Source organism: Festucalex cinctus, chromosome 13 (genome assembly GCF_051991245.1).
Source record: "Festucalex cinctus isolate MCC-2025b chromosome 13, RoL_Fcin_1.0, whole genome shotgun sequence".
Classification (NCBI taxonomy): Eukaryota; Metazoa; Chordata; class Actinopteri; order Syngnathiformes; family Syngnathidae; genus Festucalex; species Festucalex cinctus.
The window spans coordinates 14,183,102-14,209,500 of record NC_135423.1 but is presented as its reverse complement, the minus strand read 5'-3'; the positions used below and the strand labels follow the sequence as shown (position 1 = coordinate 14,209,500).

At 38.8% G+C, this 26,399-nt stretch overlaps 1 protein-coding gene across 9 annotated transcripts in view; it reads right to left on the bottom strand.

The window, feature by feature from the left end:
• kirrel3b (kirre like nephrin family adhesion molecule 3b) overlaps nt 1–26,399 on the bottom strand; it is a 181,643-nt gene that overhangs the window by 88,671 nt on the left and 66,573 nt on the right. The window contains exons 1-2 of one of the 9 annotated variants that reach the window (XM_077540833.1): nt 9,262–9,329; nt 9,112–9,169 (exon numbers count right to left, since the gene is read on the bottom strand). The exons of the other annotated variants lie outside the window; for them this stretch is intronic. The gene's annotated coding sequence lies outside the window, so the exon portion shown is untranslated. Of the gene's footprint in view, nt 1–9,111; nt 9,170–9,261; nt 9,330–26,399 lie in introns of those variants that run through there. 9 annotated transcript variants of the gene reach the window in all.

Sequence of the window (26,399 nt, the reverse complement as noted above, 5' to 3'; positions counted from 1 at the left end):
CCTTTTAAGAAACTAGTCCTTACTGTGCAAATATCCCACTGTTGTCACACAGAACATGTTCGAGTACTGGAAGTTTTTCAATCTTGAAGCATCACTTCTCTGCTGAGAGGCACTTAAAAGTCCAATCCAAAACTGTTTTTAGGGCCCGAGCAGCGACCGCTGCGAGGTCCCTATTGTTTTTCAAGGAATTCTTATTAGGGCCCGAGCAGCGGCGGCGGCGGTGCCGCTGCGAGGCCCTATTGTTTTTGTAGGAATTCTTCTTATTATTATTCTTATTATTATTCTTCTCCGCAAACAATCGCATTTTTGAGACACTAAACGTGACCAAAAACTCACCAAACTTTACACGCACATCAGGCCTGGCGAAAAATTTGATATTTTAAAGTCGCCATACATGATAACAGAAAAATGGTTCCTTAGCGCCCCCTACATAGGTTAAACGGATCCCTGTCCCGCTACGATTGTCCGACGGCTATGAAAATTGTGTGGCACCTGTAGCACATCCCAATGAACAAAAACCTCTTTGAAGTGTGTACCCTAAAATAGACAGAAAGTGAGGTATGAGTATTTAAATGTCCAATTTTTGCCAATTTTTGCACATTTACAGGGGTCATACTTTTGCCCGCTTCTCCTACACGGTTAACCCGATTGACTTCAAACTTGGGATGGACCATCTCAACACCTGGGACAACATCATTGTGAAAAATGAAAAGTTTTTGATATAATATATGACGGCGGCGGCGCATCAAATTTAGAGTTTAAAAATTCTTACTTCACGAGGCATTGCCGGTTGTACGTTTAATCTAGAGCTACGAAAATTGGTACACATATGTAACAGACTATGACCTACAAAAAACTCGTTTTGAACCATATGCTAAACCTAACAGGAAGTCCACCATTTTGATTTATTTTGGAACGTGTTGCCATTTTTTTGGCCATTTCATTGGGGCCTTATTTTAACGAACTCCTCCTACAGTGTTTATCCGATCATCTTCAAACTTGGTGTGATTCATCTTAAGATGTTGAAGATGAAAAGTTATTGAAAGCTTTGTATTTCGTCGCACGCTGTTGTCATGGCATGCACTGTTTGCAAAGGAAAAAAAATATCCTTAAAGAAGCATTGCCAGTTGTACGAAGCAGCTAGAGCTACGAAAATTTGTAGACATATGTAACAGCCCAAGATGTACAAAAAAGTCTCTTGGTGCCCTGTGCTAAACCCAACAGGAAGTCCCCCAGGGGCCGGGCATCACATTTTGAGCTAAAAAAAACTCCTCTTTAACAAAGCATACCCGGCTGTACGTTTCACCTAGAGTTACCAAAATTTGTAGAGGTATATAACAGCCCTCGAGGTACAAAAAACTCTTTTTGAACCATATGCTAAACCTAACAGGACGTCCGCCATTTTGATTTACTTTGGAATGTGTTGCCATTTTTTTTGCCCATTTCATAGGGGTCATATTTTAACAAACTCCTCCTACAGAGTTTATCCGATCATCTTCAAACTTGGTGTGATTCATCTTAAGATGTTGAAAATGAAAAGTTATTGAAAGTCTTTTATTTCGTCACACGCTGTTATCGTGGCATGCACTTTTTGCAAAGGAAAAAAATCCTTCTTAATGAAGCATTCCCAGTTGTACGAAATAGCAAGAGCTACAAAAATTTGTAGACATATGTAACAGCCCACAATGTACAAAAAAGTCTCTTGGTGCCATGTGCTAAACCCAACAGGAAGTCCCCCAGGGGCCGGGCATCACATTTTGAGCTAGAAAACTCCTCTTTAACGAAGCATTCCCGGTTGTACGTTTCACCTAGCGCGATGATAATTTGCAGGCATACATAAGAGCCCACGATGTACAAAAAAGTCTCTTGGAACCATGTGCTAAACCAAACAGGAAGTCCGCCATTTTGATTTATGATGGGATTTGTTGCCATTTTTTGTGGCCTTTTTCAGGGGTCATATTTTAACGAACCCCTCCTACAAAATTTATCCGACTGTCTTCAAACTTGGTATGTTTCATCTTAAGATGTTTAAGATGCAAAGTTATCGAAAGTTATTTATTTTGTCGCACGCCGTTGTCATGGCGATGCATTGTTTGCCAAGTAAAATGCTGCTTTTTTGTTTTGGTCTAAACATGTGCAAAAACTCATGAAACTTTACACACACATCAGGCTTGTCATCAGCTTGAATATTTTAGAGATTTCTTATTAAATTTGCAATAAATGCTTCAATAGCGCCCTCTAGACATTTTTATGAAGTCTTTCCGATTATATGATTCAGCTAGATGTGTGAATATTGGCAGGCATGCCTAATATATTCAAAAAGTATTCTATATAGCCATGTGCCAATCCATTTTGATTTTATTTTGTGAATTGTGCATCATTTTTGGCCTTTCCATGAAACTTTACAAACACAAAGCATGGAAAAAACGTTTAAAATTTAGATGGTTTCCTATTTGACAGTACCCCAACATGCCAGTACCCCGACGTGCAAATACCCCAACGTGGCCCGGGTTGCGAGGGCCCTTTATAGCTGCTCGCAGCTCTAGTTATTATTCTTTTTATTTGTTATTATTCTTTTCCGCAAACAATCACATTTTTGAGACACTAAACGTGAACGAAAACTCACCAAACTTTACACACACGTCAGGCCTGGCGAAAAATTTGATATTTTAAAGTCGCCATAGGTGATAACAGAAAAATGGCTCCATAGCGCCACCTACATAGGTTAAACAGATCCCTGGCCCGCTACGATTGTCCGACGGCTATGAAAATTGTGTGGCACCTGTAGCACATCCAGATGAACAAAAACCTCTTTGATGTGTGTACCCTAAAATAGACAGGAAGTGAGATATGAGTATTTAAATGTCCAATTTTGGCCAATTTTTGCACATTTACAGGGGTCATACTTTTGCCTGCTTCTCCTACACGGTTAATCCAATTGACTTCAAACTTGGGATGTACCATCTCAAGACCTGGGACAACACCATGGTAAAAAATCTTAAGTTTTCGACATACTATATGACGGCGGTGGGGCATCAAATTTAGAGTTTCAAAACTCTTACTAAACGTAGTATTGCCGGTTGTATGTTTAACCTAGAGCTACGAAAATTGGTACACATATGTAACAGACTATGACCTACAAAAAAGTCTGTTGGTGCCATATGCTAAACCCAACAGGAAGACCGCCAGAGGCGGGGCATCAAATTTTGAGATTCAAAATTCTTACTTAATGAAGCATTCCCGGCTGTACGTTTCACCTAGAGTTACCAAAATTTAAAGACATATGTAACAGCCCTCAAGGTACAAAAAACTCTTTTTGAACCATATGCTAAACCTAACAGAAAGTCCACCATTTTGATTTACTTTGGAACGTGTTCCCATTTTTTTGGCCATTTCATAGGGGTCCTATTTTAACGAACTCCTCTTACAGAGTTTATCCGATCATCTTCAAACTTGGTGTGATTCATCTTAAGATGTTGAAGATGAAAAGTTATTGAAAGCTTTTTATTTCGCTGCACGCTGTTGTCGTGGCATGCACTTGTTTGCAAAGGAAAAAAATTCTTCTTAATGAAGAATTCTCAGTTGTACGAAGCAGCTAGAGCTACGAAAATTTGTAGACATATGTAACAGCCCACGATGTACAAAAAAAGTCTCTTGCTGCTTTGTGCTAAACCCAACAGGAAGTCCCGCAAGGGCCGGGCATCACTTTTTGAGCTAAAAAACTCCTCTTTAACGAAGCATTCCCGGTTGTACCTTTCACCTAGCGCAATGATAATTTGGAGGCATACATAAGAGCCCACGATGTACAAAAAAGTCTTTTAGAACCATATGCTAAGCCAAACAGGAAGTCCGGCATTTTGATTTACTTTGCTATTTGTAGCCATTTTTTGGGGGCCTTTTATAGGCCTGATATTTTCTACAAAACTTATCAGATTGTCTTCATTCTTTGGCATGTTTCATCTGAAGTATTGCCGGTTATACGTTTAATCTAGAGCTACGAAAATTGGTACACATATGTAACAGACTATGATCTACAAAAAAGCCTGTTGGTGCCATATGCTAAACCTAACAGGAAGTCCGCCAGAGGCAGGGCATCAAATTTTGCATTTCAAAATTTTTACTTAATGAAGCATTTCCGGCTGTACGTTTCACCTAGAGTGACCAAAATTTGAAGACATATGTAACGACCTCGAGGTACAAAAAACTCTTTTTGAACCATATGCTAAACATAACAGGAAGTCTGCCATTTTGATTTACTTTGGAACATGTTGCCATTTTTTTGGCCATTTCATAGGTGTCTTATTTTAACGAACTCCTGCTACAGAGTTTATCCGATCATCTTCAAACTTGGTGTGATTCATCTTAAGATGTTGACGATGAAAAGTTATTGAAAGCTTTTTATTTCGTCGCACGCTGTTGTCGTGGCATGCACTGTTGGCAAAGGAAAAAAAATCCTTCTTAATGCAGCGTTCCCAGTTGGACGAAGCAGCTCGAGCTACAAAAATTTGTAGACATATGTACACATTTGTCCACATATATATATTTACATATGCATGTAAAAAAATTATGTCAGGCTAAACTAAATGGTTGATTAGGCCCCACACATTTTCACCTTACCATACCCGGCCCTCTTTGCAAAAGGTTTGAACACTCCTGACCTAAACCTAGGTGTATACTCAAACTATGCACGCACATAAAGCCTGGAACAAAATGTGTAATTTAGAGGGTTCTTGTTTTGTTTTTTGTATTCCTTATATTTCATGTCATTATACTTGACACACTATTTTTACTACTCACTGAATCAGTTATAAGAACATTTAATTGATACAATCCAATCACATCCTAGAGAATTGAAAACACATTCAATCATGAGGTTGTTAAGACACATTTACTTCTGTAGCACTTAACCACAAACAAGTTGCGACATCCCCTGATCTAACCCTCCAACCGGGCAAGGAAAAACTTTCAGGGGTCATATTTTAACGAACCCCTCCTACAAAATTTATCCGACTGTCTTCAAACTTGGTGTGTTTCATCTTAAGATGTTTAAGATGCAAAGTAATCGAAAGTTTTTTATTTTGTAACACGCTGTTGCCATAGCAATGCATTGTTTGTCAAGTGCTGCTTTTTTTTTTTTTATACACATGAAAACTCATGGAACTTTGCAAACACATCAGACTTGTCATGAACATGAATTTTCAGAGATTTATTGTGCAATTTGCAATAAATAGCGCCCTCTAGACCTTTTTATGAAGCATTTCCGATTGTATGATTATGCTAGACCTACAAAAAAGTATTATGTAGCCATTTGCCAAACCAAAGAGGAAGTCCGCTATTTTGATTTTATTTTGGGAATTATACATCATTTTTGGCCTTTTTCATTCAACTTTGCACAGACAAGGCATGGAAAAAACTAACATTTTAAATGGTCCTTGTTCCATGTAACAGTTGTCAAGTGCTGCTTTTTTTTTTTTTTATACACATGAAAACTCATGAAACTTTGCAAACACATCAGACTTGTCATGAACATGAATTTTCAGAGATTTATTGTGCAATTTGCAATAAATAGCGCCCTCTAGACATTTTTATGAAGCATTTCCGATTGTATGATTATGCTAGACCTACAAAAAAGTATTATGTAGCCATTTGCCAAACCAAAGAGGAAGTCCGCTATTTTGATTTTATTTTGGGAATTATACATAATTTTTGGCCTTCTTCATTAAACTTTGCACAGACAAGGCATGGAAAAAACTAACATTTTAAATGGTCCTTGTTCCATGTAACAGTACCCCAACGTGCCAGTACCCTGACGTGCAAGTAACCCAACGTTGTGCTCAATAGCGCCCTCTATGCATTTTTATGGAGCATTTCCAATTGTATGATTCAAGCGATACACAACTAAAGATGACTTGACCTAGATTTGTGAAAACTGGGAGGCATACCTATTAGCTTAAGACCTACAAAAAGTATTCTGTAGCCGTATGCTAAACCTAAAAGGAAGTCCGCCATTTTGAATTTATTTTGGGAATTGCGCACCATATTTTGCGTTTTGATTAAACTTTGCACAAACAAGGCTTGTCAAAAACATTTTAGATGGTCCTTGTCCTATTTGACAGTACCCCAACGTGCCAGTACCCCGACGTGCAAGTACCCCAACGTGGCACGCCTTTGCTGTAGCGATGCATTGTTTGCAAAGAATTTTTTTTTTTATATGATTCAGCTAGATGTGTGAATATTGGGAGGCATACCTATCAGCCGAATACCTCGACAAAGCATTCCATAGCAATGTGAACAAACACAAAAAGCATGGCAAAACATTTACAATTTAGACGGTTTCTTATGAAACAGTACCCTAACGTGCCAGTACCCCGACGTGCAAATACCCCAACGTGGCACGGGTTGCGAGGGCCCTTTATAGCTGCTCGCAGCTCTAGTTTTTTTTTGTTTTTTTTGTTTTTTTTTTTCAAATCAAGGAGTCTACCGATTTTCTTCTGCTTTGTCTCTGTATCTAAAACTAAACTATTTCACATTTTTTTCAACGACTGCCAATAGCACACCCAAGATGTCAGCACAAGGAGATACATGTTACAAGACAGCAGTTGTCTCACCTTTAACTAAATTTGACTTAACACATCCTTGCCAAGGGAAATTTAATACAAAATTGTCCCAAAATAGGAAAGATCAACCTCATCTCTAAGAATATACTAACTAGAGCATGACTTTCTCAACACAATGTGAAAATGATGTGCCAAATAATGCCTTGAATGTCACCATCTTTCCAGTCTTAATCCTGTTACAGATGCATTTATTGATCAGTGCTAATCCTATAAATGGCTGTGTGCATAAAAACACAAGTACACACATGCGCAGAAACAAATGTTCATAGATGTGTGCTTGGTGTGTGTGTGTGTGTGTGTGTGTGTGTGTTCAGAGATTTGAAGGTTGTTTGTCGCGCTGAGGGGCTGACAAAAACAAACCTTGAGAAGACGAAAAAAACAAAAACTTTAAAACTTGTGTGAATTACATCAGCTTGAGTGCACAGATAAAATCAGCACAGCAATTGCTACTTGAATTATTGTATTATTGAAGTGTTCAAAGAAAGCATTGTGAAAATTACAATATATTTACAAAATATTTACAGTTTTGCAGGGTTTTATGGGTAAAGGGTGAAATAATTATTAAGCTGCATTTTATTCCTTCTGTAAATTGTCTTTATAATGTTTCTTTTCCAGAATATACACAATAGTTTACCTCTGCCGTTGGCTCCAAGCTGTGCCTGACAAAACGGTACATTTCATCTCCAGACATTAGCGTTGCACACATTTTTTTTCCTGTGTTCTTCCTCTCGACCTTCTCAAAGTACATCATTTGTTATCTCCCACACAAATGTCCCCCCACCCCACTCCCATGTCTTCACAGTGGAGTGTTTTCTTCATGATCTGTAGGATCAAGTGGATTTAGGAAAAAGTAATGAAATAATCCAGTGACCCTCACTTCATGCTGCAAGCCTGCTAATGAGCCCTCAGAAAACTGATGCCCCCCCCCCCCCCCCCCGAACTGTTCTAATTGAGCTTTGACCTTGCAATTCAAAGACTGACAAAGAGAAAAACAGAGATTTTGAGTCTACTCCTCATTATTTACTAGACATGTCGCAGAGAAGCATGAATAATATCAGCTATAGTAAATGAAATTGCAGCGAGAAGAGCCATGCTGTCATGGAGATATATGGATTCTTTCTTTTTTTCTTTTCTTTTTTTGCTTCATGTTAGTGTTGCACTGTAACAGAACCGATGGTAACAGCGGGCAATTAAATAAATATGTAAATATGCAAAGGCAACTAAAAGTTCTTAATGAGACACATTTGCAAATACTGAAAAATGACCATGACAGTAAGTAAACATTAAGGTTTTGATGTTATTATTGTTATTTAAGTCATGTTGTGATGATAGTAAGTGACCTCTTGAAGACTCAGATAGGGACTGAGTAGCTACCAGTATTTCAACATCAGGCAACTGCTTAACTAAGGCAAGCCGCAGTGGACTATTTGAGCCATCACGCAATAACAAAAAACAATGCGCATCCAATGGAACCAAGTACTATGCAAAGGAAAAATCTGTTTTACTATAATTAATAGTAAACCCTTCCTCCAAAGTACATCAGTGGATGATACACAAAGTATTCTCTCTCGGCTTTTTTCACACTCACGAGACCATCCGTCATTTTGCCTCAATGTGTTTAGTTGCACCAGACAAGGACAAGGGATTTAGAATGAAATCATAAAGGACACTTAGATTGCTTTTACACGGAAGAGGGGATCCCATATATCACATCCCATTGTGTGTGTTCATTTCCAGGAAATAGCTCGAGTCTTACGTTATAATGAATGGCTGATCTCACCGGCTATCTCTTTGTCTCCAGCTCATAACCACAACGGATATGGAAAGATGGCAGCAAGCTCTAATGGCCTTTACTGTATTATGCTGTTGATTAGGACACAATTCATATGGAAATATTCATCCCATCCATAATCCTAAACAAAACATATTGTGCTCTTGCTGAGAAATTCATAATCCTCCCTAAATGCAAGGAGAAACGATCATGAACGTTACTGTTTAGTGTCTATCACAGCTGAGCTATTGACTCGAGTTCCATGCGCCTGCTTTCCATTCCAGCCAACTGATCTCTAAAATGTTTGTTTGTCTCAGTACAAAGGGACTGTAACAAGTCATCCGAAGGTGGGACTGGATGAACGAGAAGACCGTGAAATACATTTCGTATAAAAAAGCCAAAGTGAAGTCAGCGCCAGAGATAAACTCATCTCTGATCTTTAGTGACAATATGACTTGGCATTTTGTCAGGAGAGCTCCATACTGATGAAAGAGTGCATAAATAAAGGATCTAGAGAGGATGTCAGCCCGTGACAGAGGAGTGGAAGAGACAGAATGGGAAAGAGGAGGCATGCAGGGGAAGACAGAGCACAAGAGTGAACTGTTTGGACACCTCTGGCTAGATTCCCTTACCCATTACAGAGTCTGGATCTGACTTCACATGTCATTAGTGGCAGTGTAAATCAGCAATTACGTACACAAATGAAGAAATGTCAGCTATTACCTGGAGCACAACAGGGTAGCAGACGTTGCCACAGAGCATTCCAGCCAGGACACCTTATCTAGGAGGCAGCCAGCAACCCACACATTCTTAAGCGTTGCCAACATTGACTTACACACGCGCATGCACGCACACAATAGGGCCTCCACTCACCGTTGAATGAGCTGTACTTGACTGTCTCAAGGGACAGAATGCCGGCCATTTTATCACTTGCTTGTCGACTGAAAATGACATCACATTTGCTCAGGGGGAGGTAACAACCAGTCACGACTCAGCTCCAGAAAACAGATGCACCGTAATTGGTCATTACCTGAGCCCGGAGCAAATGTGATGTAATTTTCAGTTAAGTGCAACTGACAAAATGAAAAAAAAACAAAACAAAAAAACAATAACAAAGCAAAACAATGGCAATATACTACCGGTATATACATAATGTGTATAGTGCAGATGTACTTTTCAGTTTACCAATTTCAACAATTACCTTGGCAGAAGAAGTTAGATAAGGACATGATGACTACTGTTGCTTAAACAAGTTCCACAAAAGATTCTATGGGTCAAGATGAGAAAAATGAAATCAATATCAAGATTTATATTGATGCAGTATGACATTTTTTACTGATCATTGCATTAAGGATGTTTAAAACCAACTTTTCTTCCGTCCTCAACTCTCGAGTCATCACTGATACCGATACAAAGTACCAATACCACGAGTACTTTTGATGCATAAAATTTCTCATAAAAAGCAATGACAATTTTAAAGAAAGACCTGCATATCCCGATACAGTGTTTTTCCATAAAAAATTCACGACATCAATGTCAATTTTTTTATTCCTCTAATTGCCAGTTCCTGATCAGCCACAAGAGGTCAACGGATACTGGTATCGACTGATGCCATGGATAATGATACCGTGAAGTAAGGCTCAGTATACCAATACCTGATATTGGTACTTGCCCAGCCCTAATTTGCATTCAACATTTTCCAAATTAAAAGTACTATGTTTGGCCTTGGAGGAGTTTTTTCTTCTAGTGAGTGCCATTCTGTTTAAGTGCTGTTATTAGAGTTGTTCTCATTATGCAGCCACCCAAACAGAGGCCCCTCTTATCTGCGGGCACTCCAGCTAAGACCAAGAACACACAAAAACACACCACAACTATTTCTGTAGACTCACCTTGTGAATAACTTTGCGGCATTAGCGTGTGATAAGATCTGACGTGACCTAGATTTTCTTTATGTCCAATGTTGGGTTTGCACAGTGATGGATATATAGGATGCTACAAATGCTTTAACATGGTAAGATGGAAGCGTTCAACTTGATCTTAGACTGCTACCCTCCAGGGATGTGCTTACTCTAATGTAAGTTATTAAAGCAAACAGCTGCTTTAGCCATGGGGGGAGCCTCTGCGTGAGTGTGCGCGCCACATACTGTATTTGGGTGTGAAGAGTGTGAGAAGTGACGTCAACATTCAGTACTGACTGATGCAGGCATGCAAGTGTCTGTCTTCCTGTTTTTACGCCACACGATGCCGCCTCCTCGTTAGCAAGATGATTTGTCTGGTAATTGCGTTTATTTTTGTTCTACATGTGCAAAATATATTATTACATTTTATATAGTGTAGCTGTGTTCTCTCAGCTTGGTAACACAATAGGGCCTATGATATTTTCATCAACATTGCTCAGCATATTAACACTCATATCCCACAAGAAGCACTCAAAGTGCTTGGTAGTAAACTTGGTGACATACCTATTTGCACATTTGAATTGGACTGAGAATGTTCAACACTTTGTGGTTGCCTGTTCCTTCTAGATTACTTTAACCTTTCCATTATTCCCCCTTCTTAACCAATTATCTGGTCTGCATTCTTATGTTTCATAGTCAACTTTTTTTCTGCATCACCCTTGCATTCTCCTTGTCATTTCCCCCCTGTGGTCTTCAAAACTATTCCACAAATAAGGCAATAATAAAAATTCTAAAATGTGCCCTTGAGCCCTTCATTCTTTGAGTTCTTATCATTGAGGACAAATGAGTTCCACTTGAAGACATATGTGATAGATTCTTATCTACATTATATTCGATGGCTTTACATCTGAAGATGAGAAATTCCCCCTTAATTTTGACATTGGCAGAGCTTTTCTGATCGAGTCATCATACATGAATTTGAACTAAAACAATCATGATCTGATTGAAGTGTAGACTTTCAACTGTAATTTCAAATGATTCCCACAAGTATGCCATGTGACCATGGTACTTTAATTTTCAGGAGCTCAAATGATTTTTTTTTAAGGCAGAGATTGGGGGTCCATTCAGTGGGCAAGTAATTGGCCTGACCCCAATCCAACAGAGGATTTTTTTTCACTTACTAAGCTCAGTGAGACCCACAAGTATGAACAATCATCTATATTTAGGTATGTGACAATGGAGAAATTACACCCATATTCATGACACCATTTTTGTGTGATGACATCATCATATCAATTAAAAGCTGTGGCTGGTTAAAAATGGGGTATATGCCTCAGAAGAGGTGGGACTGTTTGTTGCACAACAGTTTGTTTCCGGTTCGGTTTGCGACGTGTGGGCTCCGTCAAAAATAATTGTGCTTCCGACTTTGTGACCCTGGGTTGCGCGTTCGCAACCCGGAGCGGAAATAAACTGATGTGCAAAATCACGTCCCGCCTCTTCCGTGGCATATAGCCCATAGGATTTTCACATTACATTTTAGGTATGACTGGGGGGAAATCCCCATTTTTGCCGCTTTTTTGATTTAATGATTTGCAAGTGTACTTAGATGTTTCTTGCAGGCATGGTGGGATAAGTCATTTTTGAACACCAAAAAAGTGTTGAAAGGTAACTTGCTTTTTTTTTTTTATATATCTGAACCAATGTTGAGGTATTTGAGGTCACACAAACGAAGTATCATCCGGTTTGTATGATACCGCATAAATAATACAGTACCAAAATGTTTCATCACACCATATTTATTTTTGATTATACCACATTTTTCAAAATTACGTCTTCGTTATGTGCATTCTTTTCCTGTTCTGTTTGCTTGGATGTTTTTTGCGAGACCCAGATGAGATATTGCCAACCTGATGATGACGCCCATTGTCCGTGCATAACAAAGGTTACGTTATATTTACTGAAAATTGAATACACTGCATACAATGGTTGCAATTTCTAAACGGTGAATGCTACACTATGTTCTTTTGTGAAACATTTTGAAGCTGAAAGTCTGCACTTGTACCTCACTTATTGTGGTGGTGCATAAAGACAAACTCATAAAAGCTCTGTTCATGTCCAAATTGTACTAGTGTATGTCATGACTTCTTGGAGATTGAAAAGTAGAGACGAATACTCAGCAAATGGCTTTAGCCTCTCCTTCTAACACAGCAGATGCACTCCATTTAGGTAGCAGAAAGCTGGAAGGGCCGAGAGACGCTCAGGATAGTTGGAAGGATGAGGGCAGACAACCACCATGCTGCTGAAGGCAACATCTCCCTGCATAGGGATGCATTTTTCAGGCCAAGCCTGGCAGCAAGTTTACACTCAAGCCCCCAAACACATGACAAGCGTGGCATGCAGTATCCCAAATGGAGTAGGAGGAGATGCCTTTTAGTCCTTTCATGAAAGGCATGAAATGATCTAACCCCAAAATGAACTGCCTATGTGGATATTCTCAATCTCTTTCACATAAACATAAACTCAGCTGAGTAAGCACTGATGCCTGAATGACTTTTTACCTTTGCCCAGTATCTACTTCCACGCCTTTGAGCCGTGTGTATTTTCTATCTGGGGACATCCATGTAGCGCTGCGGTAAGGATTGTGAGCTTCTAGCTCTATAACCAAAGTGTAGGATGGCTTAATGTGAGTGCACATGTGCTCCCTAAACGTGGAGCAAAAATCATCATCTTCAACCCTGGCAGCAAGAAGCACATACAAAAGGGGTTAGGAAGATGAGCTTATGGGCTGGCTGCTATCTACCACAAGCCCCCTACTACTAAAACAGGGCTTTGTATGCTAATGAAACTCAGTGGATAAGCAATGGCAGTCAGGAGACAAATGTGTGGGGCATTAAATCATGCCACCCGTAGCATTAAAGAATGATAATAATGGAGAACACTGAGACATCTCTGGTTATTGATGTGCCTTTTATGACATGCATATTCAAACGCGAGTGACACTAATGTCTACCCTGTGGCACTGTGAGGAGACACATTAGAGACAGCAAGTCACTGTTCATTTATTTACAAAACCAAAAAAAATAAATAAAAAGGGAACGAGCTGTTGAGAAAAAAAACATGATGATTTCCAAATCAAATTTTCTCCCTTTATGAGACTTGGAAAAATAAATCAAAGATAACTATAAAATTAACATGCAATACAATTGTCATTCCACTTTTAACGTTCTACTACGAGAGCTGTTTTGGATGGTAGAAAAGATGAAGCACTTATCACTGTTGCTCGAAGGAAGCGAAAGCTTAAATTGCAGCAATTTCTCTTCAGCTCAGCCCTAGTCTGATTGTTGGAGAGTTTGGTTAGAGGAGCTCTGTGCCTCAGGTGCTGCCATGTCACACTTGGGCTCAGATGGATCTAAGCCACCATTTGCACTCTTGGCAGCATTCTGCCTCCATATGCTGTGGAGTGGACAGGGAGTGGGATGCTCAGCTGGCCTTGTGGAGTGGGTCATGGGGACTAACCACAGATTTATTGTTTCTTTGTTTTGGATGGCCTTGAGACAGTGTTGGCAGCTTGTTGAATCCCAAATTCACCGAAACAGGAGAAGGAAGAGAAACAGACTGGCAACAGCGATGACTCGACAATGGGTTGATCAGTAGGGAAAATGTGCAGGTATGTATGGATGGATACCACTTTTTTTTTTTTTTTTTTTTAGACCAACACCAGTACAAGTACTCAATTCTTGAGTAGTACCAATACTAGTACTTTTGATAAATAAAATGTCCTCACAAATACAATGACAGATCATTTTCAGGAAAGACCTATATACTAGGGGTGTGAATTGCCTAGTACCTGACGATTCGATTCGTATCACGATTCACAGGTCACGATTCGATTCGATACCGATTAATCCCGATACGAATTTATAAGTCGATTGTTGCGATTTTTTTTCATTCAAATTTAGAAAATACTAATCAGTAAGCTTGTAGAGTGTAAGATTTATATGAAAATGTATTATTTATTTATCTGAAATTTCAGTCTTATAGAGGTTGTAATCTGTTTCATGTTTGAACAGCATTAAAATAAAATATTAAGGCTTAATGTTCCGTTCATATAACATTCTTCCATGCTCAAGGTGTGAATCCTAACCCGAAGTCAGACGTTTTGTTGAATATTTTTCCATTAAAAATGGAAGTTTAAAAATCGATTCACACACACACAAAAAAAAAAAAAAAAAAAAAAAGGCAATGATGATAAGACGTTGAATCGGTAAGACTACCGAATGAACAATTCTGAGCTCTTAAAAAAAAATAAAAAAATAAAAATAAAAAATAAAAAATTCGATTTTTTTTTATTGAATCGATTCGAGAATCGCGCGATGTAGTATCGCGATATATCGCCAAATCGATTTTTTTAACACCCCTACTATATACTATATCCTAATTGCATTTTCCTTAAAATTGTATGAAATTAATGGCAATTTTTCGATCCTTGTAATTTCTAGTTACTGATGGGAAAAAGGTCACAAGAGGGTGGCTTGTACTGCAAACGATTGGCAGATTGTGCCCATGCAATTTATTGATGGTCCTAAAAGAGTAATGTACCATATTTTCCGCACTATAAGGCGCACCTAAAAGCCTTAATTTTTCTTCATAAGCTGACCATGCGCCTTATAATCCAGAGCGCCTTATATGTGGATCAATATTGAGCTGCAACAGGTCTCGCTGTCAAGACGCTATCGGTGACCCTGCACGATCAATGACGCGCATGCGCAGAAGATCCCGCCATCTTGGATCGCTAGCTAATACTAATACTTTACCTCAGAGAAAATAACAAAACAGCTGTTTTTTTCATTTTGGGAGTGAATGGAGTCAGAAAGCTGGTTTGTAATCTATTAATAAAGTTTGACTGACCAATCTGACTATCTGTTGACATTCCATTTAGCGCAGCACCATCTAATGGATGCATAACGTAACCCCAGCCTCTACTGTAGTGCCTTATATGTGAAAAAAGTTTTATAATATGTCAATCATTGAAGGTGTGTCTTATAATGCGGCCTTATAGTGCGGAAAATACGGTAATTTAGCGATGATGGAAGTCTGGTTAAAATAACGTTGACGGGGGGTTAAAACGGCTCTCTATAAAGACTCAGATCCGATAGTTCACATTGAAGAGCCGTTCAAAAGACTTGATTCGTTCATGAACGTCACATCACTAGCCAAATGTATAGTGGCAGTATTCAGTTACTCTTATATTGATTGTGCTCATGTCCATGATAGTTACATACTGTGTTGGACTTAACTCAACCCAAGCATTGCATGTGAGGAAAAAAAAATACAGTGTATAACAGACAGATTTCAGTTGCCAATCTACTGACTGAAGTGATATGTCTCGTCTCCCAAATGATACCATCACTACAGTGCCTGTCACTCATCAGCAGACATCCAGTAGCCCAGAAGAAAAAAGCTTAAAACTACTCTCTATTTGTTGTTTCTACATTCTCCGGATGCACGTTCTGACACTGAGGTCATTCGGCAACCAGAGTTTTTGATTCTTTAGCTTCTGTCTATTTGAACTGCACAACCCAAATTCCCTAAGGTTCACCTGCAAGATTTCAAGCAACACCCAGGTTGAGCAAGGACCAAACATCTGACCTCGATACGCTGTAATGTTTCACCAACTTGTTTGTGTGCTCTCGGTCAGCGGGTGGGAAAATGGAGAGAGCATCGTTAAAAGCATATGAGCGGTCTCATAAGAGAGACAGGGTCAGGCTTAGCTCAGAAAAAGGGCATGCTTTTATAGACTTAACCTTTGGCTATGAGAAAAAGCAATCAACATCTTTTGGCTATGCCCGACTAAGCATTCCTCTGTGTTTTGCAATGGTTACGGTTGTCCTTCGGAAGTTCCACAATTTTTTGTTATTCGTTCTGCATTTCACTAACATTTAATGGTCTCTCTCTCTCTCTCTCTCTCTCTCTCTCTCTCTCTCTCTCTCTCTCTCTCTCTCTCTCTCTCTCTCTCTCTCTCTCTCTCTCTCTCTCTCTCTCTCTCTCTCTCTCTCTCTCATTTACTCCATGTGTAGTTGCCTTCACAAGTCTGTGTCAAAATGAGGAAGCATAGTTGGTTGTCAGACAGAATAATGGGGCCAAACACTTAATGTGTGGGAAAGGGTGACTGCAAACAGCTAAACAGCAAATGAATGTGCTGCCTGTTGGATTTTAAAAAGTCATTATCACATCATACCCAGCTAACAGGCTGTGAATATTTAGCCAATGTGGCTACAAACAATAAAACAGCCTGGACAAGATCGACAACATCAACACAGAAGCAATTTGTTATTGAGTCAAGCTAAGCCAAAAGTGCTAAATGAGTTTGGATGTTGTCCCCAATAAGCTAAAGCAGCAATTCCAACCACGTTCTATATGCTAACTGCTAATATGTTCATATAATATCAATTTCACATTATAAACCGATATATAGCTTGATTTTAGTTGTGATATCATGAATGAATAGCTGATAATCAATGCTGTGATTGTTCCTTGTTCTCTTGATATTACGGTAGGGTTAGAGTTACTGGATTCATTGATTATTGTTGTGTGTCTCATGTAGGAGGAGCACACCACTCTTCTATCACTCTACACAAATGAGTGAGATAGAGCCAACTATTTTACTTAACCCTAGTTTTTATTTTTAAGGTAGTTAAAACATTGTGAACATGTTTTCAGCGTGCATGCACGCTTATTTCTGTTTCAGTTTCTAACCGTAATCAAAGCTAATGCTCACCTGCTCAGAACTACAGCCACAGTGTGTCTCTTATTACATGTTAATGAGATATTTTCTAACAATCGGACAGAGGGAACGTATTAATGTTGTCTCCTAAACAAAGCAAGACTTTATGGTCACATTATGGAGATTCTTTTTCTTACACATGCAGCTCAGAAAGACGAGCACAGATTGTATTGTCTTTCTGTTTAGTCGACTTTCTCTCAGAAGTCAAATTGGTTGCAGAAGCCTGACAGGCTAGTGTGGACCAGTTGGATTGGTTGTGAGTATATCTTGGCTTGAGTTTGGAATTATTTATCCTGCCATATTCAGAAGGTCATTGTTTATGAACAGGAGTCATCGCTGCCACCGCATGGAGGTCGAAGTGGTTGGAGAGAGACGTAATGTGTAGACACTTCAGATTAACGAGGGTCTGTGTCAACTGTAGGAGAAAAAGGAGGAAATACATGTTCAATGACAAAAAGGTTTGCTCTAATTAACAGAAGTGACTGTGCCTGGATGGACAGACAGTAATCGGGTTTGGAAGGATGAGGGGGAGAATGAGGACACAGTGACCTGTGAGGGGGAGGATTGAGAGATGGGTCGACGGCAATGCAGGCCTCCTCACAGACCATCAAGGACTCCTTAATGTGCCGACATCTTAAAGGTATAATGCAAAGCTTATGTTTTTGAATTAAACATTTGAAACTATTGGGGGTGCGGGGGTGGGGGGGGTTCAATATATAAATAAACATTGCTCGAATTGGGTCTCAGTTCCCCTTTATTTGATATCGAAATATGATTATTACAACATTCCCATTTACCTACACGGATTTCTGGATATACTGTGTTTGTTCTGTAGCGAGTTTAAATGTTTTTGTCACATACCTACATCATGTAACTTATGATCTCAGGATTTGGACACATGTGATACTGGTTTGGCCACCATGTGCATGTCTAATGTTGCTCACTGTGGTCCAAGGGAATGCTCTGTGACTTTGTGTGAATGTTCAGACGCATGGAAAATTAGAAGGAACATTGGTGAGAGCCATTTAATGTTTGTGAAAAAAGGATTTGTGTTAGATGATTGAACAAAGGCAGCATTCTCAGGAACAGACACGTATGTCTGTACAGTCACATTATACTTCAAGTGTTCAGACTGATGATGATTTGTGGTTCTGTCTTGTAAGATCAAAGATGGCTTACATACTTAAATATACAGTATTTATAATTATGCAATGCTGCAATTCTATAATGGCTATAATGGCACGGAGTGGGTGAATACATTTTAAGTTATATCATTGTGTAGTTATTTAACTCATGATGTTGACTGTATATTTTATCAGGACATGATATTGAACATGTTTCCAGTGGAAAGGAGCAAAGTTCAAGAATTATGTACTACATGTTGAATCAATAATATGTGTAATGTAATGAGATGCCACACTTATGTGAGCAGCAGCCTTCCTACAGTCCCTATCAGCCTGATTGTCAGGTACCATACCAGAAGGCTAGTGAGCAAACTCTAAATCAGCATTTCACCTTTACAATGGCACACGTCAATCATGGCCAGTAATGACCTCCGGAGGGGAAAACAAACAATAACTATGCGAGACCATTTGCTGTTTTTGGGCATTATGGTTACAGCGAAGTATACATTCAGTTCTATAATCACGCCTCTTGGTGCAAAATGAGCTTTCATTTTGATGCAACACTCTCCCACAGTCTTTAAAGTCTGTAATTGCATCCATGCTGTTCATATTTTTTTTTTACTTTCAATATTTTTTCTATATTTATGCCGTGTCAGAATTCCTCTCTAAAACTAAAATCCCCCTCATTTGTAGGTAGGCCTAATTTGACACCTGCCTCATCATTTGCAATTAGGCATTATGGAATGTAATTGGCCATCTGCCTTAGCCATCTTGTGCTCCTGGAGAGGGGCCATGTTTGTCCCGTGCAACACTTGAGATGTCTGTGCTCTCACATGACCTTTACAAATAACACAACACCAAGTACCAGGACGGTATCGCTTCAACATTTGTTAATACAACAACTCATACATATTGTATACAGCCAGTATCTTATTTCGGCTAAAGAATACATCACATGATTTAGTCATCCATCAATGTCATATAAATAAACTTCAAAATTTGAACGTTGTGCAGGTGGAAGACTTTCTTGCAAGACTGCATCAAATTGTGTAAACTTCAGCAAAGTGATTTACGAAAACACCTCACGTGTGTTTCAGTATACCAATTCATTGAACGCATGGGATATCAAACAGCATCCCTGAACTGTCTGATTTCAAAAGCTGAATCTTAAAGGAACATATACACATTGTCTCCACAATTAGGTTCACCACTACAAAATCTCTTGGCAGGTATTATAATTGCTCTTTTTCTTGCTGTCAGTCACAGTTAAGACTCTCTGTAGCTATTCCCACTTTTAGCCCCACCTGTGCCCCGTCATCAGCTCGCCATGATGACAGACACCACATTCCTGATGACAGGCAAGAAAATCTTGAGTGACAGAGGCTTTCATTACTTCACCGCTGTCACTCACCCTGCCTGGCCAGTGGGAACAAGTGTTTCCCCTCAGCTTTTTGTCTCTGCACTGTTAGTCCTTAGCGTTGACATTGAGAAATTGTCCACCCGCATTTGTTTCTAAAATGCCCGTGGTCGGCGCTGGCATTCAAAAGTCCAGTCTTTGAGTCACAATGGAGTCAATTTTGAAATAATCAAAAATACAAGTTAGCATATATTTTTTCTTTTTCTAGGTTATTTGGGTCTCTCTCTCTCGCTCTCTCTCTCGCTCTCTCTCATATTGTAAATACATTCAGAAAATTGTTTGTCAGGTGCTCCTTCTCAAATCTATGACAAAATCCTCTAATGATCTTACTTTCCACAGAGGATGCAAATAACAAAATGCAAAATGACAGCCATTACATTTCAGTATATTTCCAGCGTGGCCTGTTTGCTACACTCTCCACACTGTGATGGGTTAATTAGCTCTGTGAGGGTGTACACATGCACATATCCTGATGCATACCGTACAATGCATTTCATGCCAAGACAAAATCCACAAAACAACCAAAACAAGTAAAGAGACTGTATCATTCCAGAGAATAATAACATAGTCCTAAAACTTTTTCATGGACAGTTTTGTTGTTTGATGCCCGCAGTCAATTTTGCACATTGGATGCCAAGGGATACATAAAGGCCCAGATGAGCGCACCAAGCTGCGCACGAGAGCCGACTTTGCATCGATTTGTTTCATTTTTCTAGGTTAGATTGAATCAATTCATGTTGACATCAATACTGGCTGAGCAACTCCAGGCTGAAGTGAATCAAAGAGAATAGTTTTGCATGGCATGTTAAATAAGTACAAAAAGCTTGTTAAATATATCGCTAAGTTCTTTCCCACAGTTACGTACTTCACGTGAACTTCTTGTGGTTACATTAGATACAAGCCAGCTTTGAACTTTAATGTTAAATTATACTTGCATGCTATTTTACAATATCAATATGTGTGCTTTCACTTGCATGTAAATTGCTGAACTGATTGCAAAGATTGTGTCAGGAGCTTATGTCAAAAGTTTTTCTTTTTCAAACATCTTGGAAAGAAAACAACCTGCCATTTTCACACTTAAACTGTTGGCTCTGAATTATTTGAAATTTAAACACACACTTTAAATAGCCTTCTTGAAATAATCAAGCTTTAGCAACAAATTAAAAACTCGTTAAATCCATTTTTGAGATGATGAGTTTGAGGTTTTCCTGGCGTATCAATTTGAGTTTTGACACGACTATAATTAGTGATGCTTTTTGCTTTGCCTCTCATGGTGATATGTCGATCAAATCTGCTTCATTTTGGCATCCAATTTTGTCAAGCTTTCTTCACTCTCATCTTATAACTCAAATATTGATCAATTTGCAGGATTAAAAATGAGCGTAAATGTTACTAGTGGGGATGGTGGATGGTCACTTGTTTGGTGGGGGTTCTTTTAAAATTGTATTATGGATGTTTTAATTCCACAGCACTTTGAGTTGCATTTTTATGTAAGAAAAGGGCTATATCGATAAAGTTTGACCTTGCACCTCTCGGTATACTAGCCCTACTAGTCAAATTAGCCCAACTAGTGGGTTGGTCCATTTTTGACCCAATTTGGGTTATTTTTGATCCAACTGTTTTTACAGTGTATGGCACCCACCAGAGAAGGCACATCTCATATGTTTTAAATACTGGTTAATTTGATCACATATTCATCCCATTCATTTTAAATTGATAATGGTAGAGTTGTGGCAAATCTTGTAGTTGCAAATGCAAGTTTCTGTTCGGATCAATTTCCCAGTTTCTGCCAATGCCTGTTTCATGCTTCCATGGCCTTATGTGTGGCTGCATTGTGATCTAGTACATCCCGCCACAGAGGTGGGAGTCATCCGGTTTCTTTGCCACCATGACAAAACATGACAGATATGTTTGGGCAGTGGAGTACCAGACCTGTCACGCAGCATTAGGCTTACATGGTTATGAGAGGAAATCACAGGGTGTTTTCACAATGGACATTGTGCCACTTAGACAAGGGGACATGTATGCTGTAAATTAATTTTGCAGATGCACTGGTACAGGTGTAGATGATTGTGGTATATGCAGTGAATACTAATAGTTAGATTCAAATAATTACAAATTTGTGGCATGCAATGAGAGAAGATGATCAAAGACAAAGAGCTATTTCCCAAATCCTAATAAATCATTAATGTATCTAGAGACCTACTCAGGCAAGGTTTGGGGAGCTGAAAATTTTGACAGGTATCCTAACACAGCTTTTCATGCATATTTCTAATCGGCTGCACAAGCTGTCAGGAGGCAATCAGTGAAACACAAGGCGAACAATTGTCGATTACAATCTCCTTAGATGAATCCTCTTGAAAAATGCAGCGTTTGATCAATTATGGAATGCAATAATGGCCGTTGTGAAGGACCCTTTGTTCTCATAGATACTCACCGGTAAAATTAGTCCTCAGACATCCCACATGCTCCATAAAAGAGCTGACTTGGACTTTATTAATGAATCACCTTTTGTCCCTGTTATCAGCGCACCTGTGGTCAGTTTTACAGAATGGCAATTACCCCTGATAGCGATTATAACAGAGGATAATGTCAAAAAAGACATGACTTTGTGAGCAACCTTGGAAAGCGAGTGTTTGATCATCATAAAACTGTCACAATAAGCCCATGCACATACAAGTGAGGGGAAGGGATTTTCTTTTTCATGTGATGAACTCGACTCACTATGTAACTCCTTTACAAACCTATTGTGATTTTAAACACAAACAGTTAAGGTAAACTAACATATTTCACTGTTGTTGTCCAAATCTCTTCTGCAACCAACGAAAAAATATCATAATAGCTGCTGTATATTTATTCTAGGGATGTTGGCTACCCCCTTTTCAGCACGATAGCAGTAGGATTACTCTTGAGTAGTCATCAATACCAAGTACTTTTGATACGTAAAATACCCCACAAAAAACAAAAACAATGACAGATGATTTTAAAGAAATACCTACACAGTATATCTCAGTATAGCATTTTTTTCTTAAAATTGCATAAAATTAACACATTCACTGCCATAGACGGTTTTAGACGTCAAAGATTTATTTTTTTTGTCCTGGACTGGCAGTGAATGAGTTAATTGCAGTTTTCTATTTTTCTAATTTTACATATAGTTCCTGATCGTAAAACGTCGTGAGTACCAGTACTTTATATGGCTGGTGTCGGCACAAAACCAATACCTGGTATTGGGACTCGCTTATTCCTAATTAATTTAATTACATGGTTAGGTATTAAATTTTCAGGAATTGATTACAATATAGGGTGTTAAAAGCACACTTTAAACATGTGTTCCTAATTGCCCGCGGGAGTCATTTTTCACTTAACTATAAACAATGTAGGCTATTTATTATGTCACTCATACTGGTAAAGAAACAAACCGCCTCTAAAATGAGCACATGATGTTTCTCTACCTTTAAAAAATAAATAAATAAATATATCAAAAGCAAACATCAAGATGAACCTTTTACTTCACAGTGGATGTTTTACGTGCGACACTAAGATATGCGCCCTTCTTCTACTTTCTGAGATGAAAACAGTGTTCGTGTAAAGCAGAATTTGAGTCCTTCATTAGTACACACTATGATGTTGTGTGTGCGTGCGTGTGCGTGTAGTACCCAAGCTGGACTCTAAAGCCTTCTTTAATCTGGTCTCATTTATGAAGGATGGTGGGCACATTGCGCCTCAGGGAGCATGTGTGAAGTGCAGTTGCTGTCAACACAAGTGAGGTCACAGCAGAGGTCAGCGCTGCTTCGGCCCTCTGGGTATAGAAAGGCTACGCTTAATACTATGAACCGGAGTCTCTGCGAGACTCTCACTTACGCACATACACTAGTGCGTGTTTATACCCGGCTTGGTAACCTTCACAAACAGTTTCTCACACCAGCTGAAAACTCCAAAATTTTACAGTTTAGTCAACAGTGTTTTGTATAATAGCAGTGTGTTTGATGCTCTGAATCAATATATAACCATTTTTCCCTCCTTTACTGTATTGCACATCCTATTCCCAATGAAAATATGAAGAAAGAAAAAAAAAACATGTATTATATGTATTTGTGCTTTTTAAGTGCCCACATAAGTTCCATTATGAATCTGTAAGCATCTATATGACAGTATGTCACAAGCCAATAGACTGTCGCCCACCCTGACTCACACGGTTGTCGCCATGGGATTTGAGTTCCTTGATGATGGCTGTCTACCAATGAGATGTTCATGTCGCTCTAATCTGTGAGACAGCTCTTAGATGTGAGGCGTTACGCCACAATCATCAGCCGCATAATGTGTGCCTTTTCCTCTCTTTTAATCTTCTACATCACGTTTTGTAATAGATTGGGAGTACCGTATTTTCTGCACTATAAGGCGCACCGCATTATAAGGCGCACCTTCAATGAATTATATATTTTAAAACTGTTTCCATATATATGGCGCTACAGTAGACGCTGGGGTTACGTTATGCATCCATTAGATGATGCTGCGCTAAAGGGAATGTCAACAAAACAGTCAGATAGGTCAGTCAAACTTTATTAATAGATTACAAACCATCTTTCTGACAACTCCATTCACTCCCAAAATGAATAAACAGCTGTTTTGTTATTTTCTCTGAGGTAAAGTATTAGTATTAGCTAGCGATCCAAGATGGCGGGATCTTCTGCGCATGCGCGTCACCGATCGTGCAGGGTCAACAATAGCGTCTTGACAGCGAGGCCTGTTGCGGCTCAATATTGGTCCATATATAAGGCGCACTGGATTATAAGGCGCATGGTCAGCTTCTCAAAAAAATGAAGGCTCTTAGGTGCGCCTTATAGTGCGGAAAATACGGTAGTTTTACTTCATTTCTAAAGTGAACGTGTAACGTAGGGGTGTGAATTGCCTAGTACCTGACGATTCGATTCGTATCACGATTCACAGGTCACGATTCGATTCGATACCGATTAATCCCGATACGAATTTACAAGTCAATTGTTGCGATTTTTTTTCATTCAAATTTAGAAAATACTAATCAGTAAGCTTGTAGAGTGTAAGATTTATATGAAAATGTATGATTTATTTATCTGAAATTTCAGTCTTATAGAGGTTGTAATCTGTTTCATGTTTGAACAGCATTAAAATAAAATATTAAGGCTTAATGTTCCGTTCATATAACATTCTTCCATGTTCAAGGTGTGAATCCTAACCCGAAGTCAGACGTTTTGTTGAATATTTTTCCATTAAAAATGGAAGTTTAAAAATCGATTCACACACACAAAAAAAAAAAAAAAAAAAAAAAAGGCAATGAGAAGACGTTGAATCGGTAAGACTACCGAATGAACAATTCTGAGCTCTTAAAAAAAAAAAAAAAATCGATTTTTTTTTTATTGAATCGATTCGAGAATCGCGCGATGTAGTATCGCGATATATCGCCGAATCGATTTTTTTTAACACCCCTAGTGTAACGTAATGTAACAGTGTTGTAGTGTAAGTGTGACATTTCTAAGGCAATAGCATGTTGAAACACCTTTCACAGCCTTACACTTTAAACTACTACTAATACTTTTGAAATAATCGAAATATGTTGTAGTGAATTTTGAAAAAAAAAAACTCTCATCACGATTAGCCCCCTCCTCTTAACCTAGTTTTTATTTGGGCAATATGAGTGGGCAAATACTAGGAGCGCCCTTGGCAGATGTTCCATACTGAAGTGAATCAGAGCATTGTGCAGTGAAATTGCAAATATCTCCTATCGAAATAAAATTAACATATTGCCTGGTATACCTTTAACCCTTAAAAACCTTCTGCTAAAATTGTGCGCGACTGTAAATGGGCTTTTTATTGATTGTTACAGGGAGTTGATATGAGGCATACTGTAGCTGAATCTCAGGAGGCCATGCTTGTGAATATAAACATGTTTCTTACCACTTGGCATCAACAAAACAATGTGCCTGTATCCCTGTTTATTAGTCTCCCAAGAGAAGCCATTGATTCGGTTGCTGTGTGGAAGCAATCAAGCGTAACTGATTTGATTAGACCTTTCAATGACGGCATGCTGAATTTTTTATAAACACATGTATTTGTTTAAACTTATCAGACTCTGTCTTTTGAGTTAAAACATGAATTTACAACAGTTCCACATATTCTCCCATCATCTGACTATTGTGCACTCGTGGTTTGTCTATTATTGACAGCCACGTGCAGCATTCATATGAGGCAGAGCAAGTCTGATGGAGGGAAAATGTGCCTGAAGGTGTGGCTTCCTACCCTCCGGGCGCTCTCAAACATGGCCCTGAGAAGCAGCCGAACCCAAAACAAGGTCTGTTAATTTTTATTATTTTGCATCAGGTGCTTTCCCAGGTCAAGCCACCATGCTTAGGTGCTTCTTAAATGTACTTGGCAGGCTTAAGTCAGGACAGTCATGCTCGTAATGACAAAATAGAGGGAAAGGAGATGGAGGTTGACACAAATTGAGATGCTAGAGTTTGTGGAAACATGTCATTGTAAACTTTTATTTGAAAATCTTTGTTAATTTATTTGTGCAGGGATGACGAAAAATATGCCTAAATGCTGCACCATTTTACGTTGTCCTTCTAGCAACAATATATACTGATGTACTCCATAAGGTCAATTATTGGAAGCCAAGGTACACATTTGTATATATTAATCAGGGTTTTTTTGTTCCTTATTTGTTTAACATGCACCCTTTAAAATCCTGTAAAAAGTACATAAGGTATGTGTAGTTACTGAAACCAACAAAACAAAAATCATGAATGAAA